The sequence below is a fragment of the Ricinus communis genome, chromosome 1 (genome assembly GCF_019578655.1).
Source record: "Ricinus communis isolate WT05 ecotype wild-type chromosome 1, ASM1957865v1, whole genome shotgun sequence".
NCBI lineage: Eukaryota > Viridiplantae > Streptophyta > Magnoliopsida > Malpighiales > Euphorbiaceae > Ricinus > Ricinus communis.
This window is the reverse complement of record NC_063256.1, coordinates 25049332-25055533: the sequence shown is the minus strand read 5'-3', so window position 1 is coordinate 25055533 and position 6202 is coordinate 25049332. Positions and strand designations below refer to the sequence as shown.

Genomic DNA, 6202 nt, shown 5'->3' with positions numbered 1-6202 from the left:
CAGCTCTCACAGGCTCTATCTACTCAAGCTCTGGCTCCTTCCTGACAGGCTCATCCTGCACAACAACATCATCATTATTAGCTACAGGTAAGGAACTAGATTATTGCCTACCTGATCGCAAGGTGATAGCCTTGCAATACTCCATCGGGTTAGACTCTATAGTGATAGGGAGTGTCCTTGGTTGTCTCTTAGCTAACATCTTAGAAATCTGGCCTATCTGGTTCTCCAAATTCTAAATGGAGGCCTGCTGATTCCTAAGTGTGCTGTCCGTCTACTAAAATCTATTATCGGTAGAGGACATAAATTTCATCACCAACTCTTCGTGATTAGGCTTCTTCTCCTGAGGTGGAGGTAGTTAGGATGGACCATCTTGCGACTAGGGCTGTTGCTGATGCAATCTCTGAAAGCCGGGTGGTCCCTAGGCATTGTTATTCCTCCAACTGAAGTTGAGATGATTGCACTAACCGAGGTTGTATGTATTGCTGTATTGTTATGCTACCTAGGTGCATTAACCATATAGTCTACCTATTCAAGGTTAGCAGAAACAATAGAGGATGAAGAAGGAGAAGAAGTGGAATGTGAAGCAAGCATACCTCTCGCATTATAGTTTGCACCGTAGTGCGAGCCACCACAAAACTCGTAGCTTATTTGTGCTACATGAACTAGCATCTGGAGTTGGTATATTTTCTTGGTTAGAAGCTCCACCTGAGCTGCCAAGGCTGCTGTGGAATCTAGCTGGTTGACCACTCCCTACTTGACTGGCCAACTCCTAGAGGATTGCCATTGGTAGTTGTTCATGGCCATCTCCTCTAACAGATTTTGCATGCTCCGACGTCTTACTGTTCAAGGCCCCACCTGCTGCAGCATCTACCATTTGCTTGGTACCGAGGTTCAAACCGCTAGAGAAACTCTGAACTTGCATCCATACTGGTAATCAGTGATGTAAGCAACATTGAAGCAAATCCTTGTACCTCTCCTAGGCATCATACATACTCTCGTCATCGAACTGCACAAAAAAAGATATGTCATTTTACAATTTAGCAGTTTTAATAGGAGGAAAATACTTATATAAGAATTTTTCAGCCAAAGAACTCCATGTCGTAATAGTGTTGGTTGGGAGTGACTGCAACCATCTCTTCGCTCGGTCCCTCAAAGCAAAAGGAAACAGCCTCAACCGAATGGCATCATCAGTCATTCCATTTATCTTGAAGGTATCATTGATCTCCAAGAAGTTGGCTATGTGAGTGTTTGGGTCCTTGCTCGGCAGTCCCCAAATTGCACACTATCTTGAACCATTTGTATCATGTTTAGCTTTATCTCAAAGTTGTTGGCTGCCACAGGTGGTCACACTATACTCGTCTATCTCCATGCAAAAGAGGGTCTAGCAAACTCGTACATTGTCCTATTTTCATCCGCAGCCTGGATGTCGTTGTTGTCTCCCATCTCTGCTAGTCTATTCGCAGGGGCTTCAATCTCTTTCCCACTTCCTCTTCTTCTTACATACGCTTCCTCAAAAGATGAAGGGATCACTCTGGTTCAGCAAGAGGATTTACAGTGGTAGGATTAGAGCTCCTAGTCATAAACTACCTAAAATTAAGAGGCAGCAACCAAAGAACACATAAATGAATAGAATAATAAAGAATGAAAAAAAATCAAAAGACAGAAAACAAAAATGGCCAGAGTAACACAAACACAAATTCACTCTGGTTCACACAAAAAGTTTCCTAGCAACAGCGCCAAAAACTTGAGCTATTTATGTAGCTACAATATAAGGCAATGACCCTATCGATGCAGACTAGAACTAATAGCAAGTGTCAAGGTCGTATTCTCGGGAAAGGATGATCCTAGAACTACTCCAGTGTCTTATGCTATCTAACCTTAAATAAAATTGACGAAGTTATTATTCCATGACTAGATGCAAGCTAAGTGATTAGCTAAATGTCAAGCAATCTACAAAGGTTTAGTGAAACAATCAAAGGAAGAAAGCAAACCCAAAGGGACCTAAGCTACTTGGATTTTAGTGAAGGTAGAAATTAGATTGATTACCAATTGTGATTACCTGAGTAGATTCTAAATTGAATTCGAGTTCCTTCTTGAGAACACCGAATTCCTAAACCTATAAACCTAAACGCCGAAATCTCTTCCTACGATTGATTTTAGGTTAGCTTTAAGATTAATCCACTGCTATTAAGAGTTGTTAATTCTTAATCTGGCTAGTTAATTACCCTTATCTCTAAGTGATCATTAACCAATTCTTGCTATTCAACTTTCTAACTACTAAATGAATTTCTTAATTACAAAAAGCAATCTGAGTAACACTGTTCACAACGTCTCATCAATAATGTGATATCTTATTAATATTGAAAGAAAGAAGAATACAAGCATTGATAATCAAAATCTCATAAACATTAAGTGCAATCCAACAAACAAAGGAACCCCAATGGGTTCAACAGTTCTAGTTACTCATACTAACAAATAACATAAAATGAGGAACAAATACAGAAAAGAAAATTGAAAACATGTGCACCCTTCTTCTTCAAGTCATATGAACATTCCTAAATCTCTAAATTTGAATAATGAAACTCGAATTGCCTCTTGAATGCCTCCAAATCCACTCTTGATCTTCAATGTGATGCTTGAACCACCATAATCCGTCCTTCAATATATGGAAGTCTCCCAAAGTCGAATATCGAAGTCTGAAAAAGGGTGGCTCACACGTGTATATGAGATCAAAAGTTAGAAAACTGAACCCTAGCAAAAGAAATTGATTTTGCCTATATATATGTCCTAGCACGGCTGTGGTCAACCGTGCTAGTCAGCACGGGCGGAGTCCAGGTCGCGCTGGACCTTCGAGTCCCGAAAATCAACCTTTTCTCCCTAACCATGCCCTCGCTGGTGCTGAGGCACCATGGACCATGATGGAGACCGTGGTGACCTCGGAAGCTGTGTCAAAAGGTCACCTTTTTTAGGGTAAAATGTCGATGGTTCAACACGGTCAAAGTCTCGGTCGTGCTCAACCTTGAAATGCTAGCCTTTGCTCAATTTTGATGGATTTTAGTCCATATTCGAATGTATCTCTCTCAAATATTGATAATGTCCATCAAATAATCACCTGAAACATGAAAGGAACCAAAACACAGGTGATTCTAGCATAAAACAAGATAACTATGCACAAAAATGGAAGTAACTGGGCATATAAACATGCATAACACAATGCATATCACTAACAGTCTCAATTTTAAATTTTCAGGTGATAGTTAATTTTTTCGTCGTCTTTCGTTTGACAACCCAAACTTCTTCTCCTTCGGGCTTATTGTAATTAATTTTTTCATTTTTATATTTTGAATTATTTAAAATTTTAGACTCTCCAGAGTAGTGTCCCTGGCATATTATATTTGAATTTGGTCTGTAGCAAGTTATGGAATGTTTGCTAGCATCTAGCTGGAGATCTGTGAATGAAATGCTGGGCTGTTTTAATACTATATATATATATATATGTGCACATATATCTGTGAATTGTCGATTAATTAGGCTTACTACGGGTTTTAGTGGCCTTACGTCTACCTATTCCCTAGTGCTAGTCACGAGGCCCATAGATTGGTTCATGACAGTCTCTGCTGCAAGCAAAAAACAAAACTACCTTAGGAATAATCATTCGAAACTGGATGGGTTAGGTAATGGCTACTGTTGGAATGATGATGGAGATCTAAAATTCAATGGAGTAGAGTGAAGCAATGGCCATTCTATATGGGATAAGATTAGCTTGGGAGTGTGGCTTTCGACGGGTTATCATTGAATCTGACTCTTTCATTACAATTCAACACTTGAAGTCCAAATGTATGAGGCTCTCTCCTTGTTATCTATTATATGAAGACATTTTACACTTATGCTCTAGTTTTGATGCTACTAAGTTTGTTTTTATTAAAAGGTTTTGCAATTCTGCTACTCACTTGCTAGCTCAGTGGACTTTAGGACTACAGTCTGATCAAGTTCGTATTGAGGATGTTCCTCATCATATTTGGCCCTGTATTTTCTTAATGAATTATTTCCCTTTCAAAAAAACTTATCATTAGATGAATTAAACAAATACAAAAAATTCAATCATCAGTTTAATTTTGGCCTAGTGACATAAGAAATTCAAACATTTACATCCAATTACAAATTTGGTCCATTTTTTTAATTTTTATTTAAATGGTCTAATTTGGCTAATTGATTATAATTATAGCCAAATTAAAATCTCGGTCAAAATAGGGTGGCGTGTCATTATCAATAATTTATATGTCACTGCCATATATATTTACACACCACACATGAATTACAAAGGTCAGGTTACATATGAACAAGTAAGTGAATGAGAAGTGAGAATCATAAATTAAGAAGAAGAATGAAGGGTGAAGTCATTTCTTTCCTCACTTTCATCGTGATTTTATATATTTATTTAAAAGGCAAATAATATTTGTAAAGTAAAAAGGGGTTGGTATCTAGAGTTAAAAGGCTAGAATCTAATTTTTGACTATAATTACAAAATTAGATAAAATGGATCATTTAAGTAAAAGTTTAAAGAATGGGCCTAATTTACAAAAAGAGAAAACGTTTGGATTTTTAATATTATTATGCCTTTAATTTTTTTCTTAAAGAAATTAATATAATTTTAATTATATGTTGAATGTTGAAAAAATAAAATGAAATTAACATAACTTTGGTTGGAGTATTACAAATAGAAAAAGATATAAATTGTAACTTAAAAATTCTCATAGTCTGCCTGTCTTTTTTTACTAAGCTTGGCTCCATATAATTTCATCAAAGATAGACATGTAAATTATATTTGTGAAAGGAGCTCATTATTTGTAGAAATATATATATATACATATATATATATATATATATATATAAGCTATTTTAAAATTCTGAGTTTTATCATATATTATAATAATAGATTATTCTGTTTTTAATAATTAATTATAGTATGTGAATCTTTAAACTCTTTTAAACTATTATATCCTTTGGTAAAAGATAAATATTAACTTCAAATAAAATGTACAAAGTACCTTTAATAGGTTAAATATATTAATATCTCTGAGTTTTGCCAAATTATACTAATAGATTTTTATATTTTTAATAATTAATTTTAACATTCTTTCATTTTATTATATTAAATTACTAGTCTTTATGCCCGCCCTATGTGCAAGTTAATATATATTTTTTATTAGGCTCAATTATTTTGTTTTGTACTTAAATTAATTTGTTATTGTCATTGTAAAATATAAATATAAAGAACTAAATTATTTGTCTTTCATTGTTAATAAAGAATGTATTCTTATGTGTCATTTATATCGTATTGTCAACTATGCGGTAATATTTTAGAAATATATTATAATTATTTATATTCATAACCAATATATGTTATTGGTTGTATTTGACAATTATGACATGGAAATAAGTGATAGTTTTAGTCAATTACATAATTGAGTTTTGTAAATTTTATGTGTAGTATGCAAAACAATCATATCGTGTTAAGCTCATTCGAGGCTTTAACTTTTTCTATCTTTTTTATTATGCAATGATATTATACTTTGAATTTATATAACTCTGTTGTTATGTTTTTAATGGATAAAATTTAAGCAAGCCTCACATATTAAAATAATGACAAAATAAATTTTGAAGTTGGTTTTTATTTCTAAACTGATACAGTATTATTTATAATGTTCTTTGAGACATTTATGTTTAGCTTTAGATGAGTTTACAATATATATCTTTTCTTTGTGTGTTATAATAAAGATTTAGATTATGGCATATATTAATATTATTATGCTTTTTTTTTTCTTTCTTTTTTTTTTATCTCTTTTCTTTAGTTTAGAATGTTTAAATTTTAATCTTCGTCTTAATAAAATGATTCATTTTTATTGGAATGAAATAAGTTTTTGATACCACAAATATGCACTTCTTATTTTATAGAAAGATAAAACTTGTGCATTAAATATTTAGTAATTAGCTATTCGCATAATAAGATATTACATATTTATGTTTATATAATGGGAAAACGATCCCAGATACCCTAACCTTTAACCGTTTTCGCGAATCTACCCTCACCTTTAAAACTTATCAATTTGATCCACCATGTTTGCGTATTGTATCATATCTACCCAGCCGCATTTTGACGTGTGCTACTAATGACATGGCGTCCACATGTGGCTCTACATGT

The 6202-nt window shown here is 33.8% G+C and overlaps 1 non-coding gene across 1 annotated transcript; it reads left to right on the top strand.

Annotated features, from left to right (window-relative positions):
* The first annotated feature begins 932 nt into the window (after positions 1-932).
* Positions 933-1037, top strand: LOC112535795. The gene has a single exon (XR_003079868.2). It is a non-coding gene; the product is annotated as a small nucleolar RNA R71 (small nucleolar RNA).
* Positions 1038-6202: the final 5165 nt, after the last annotated feature.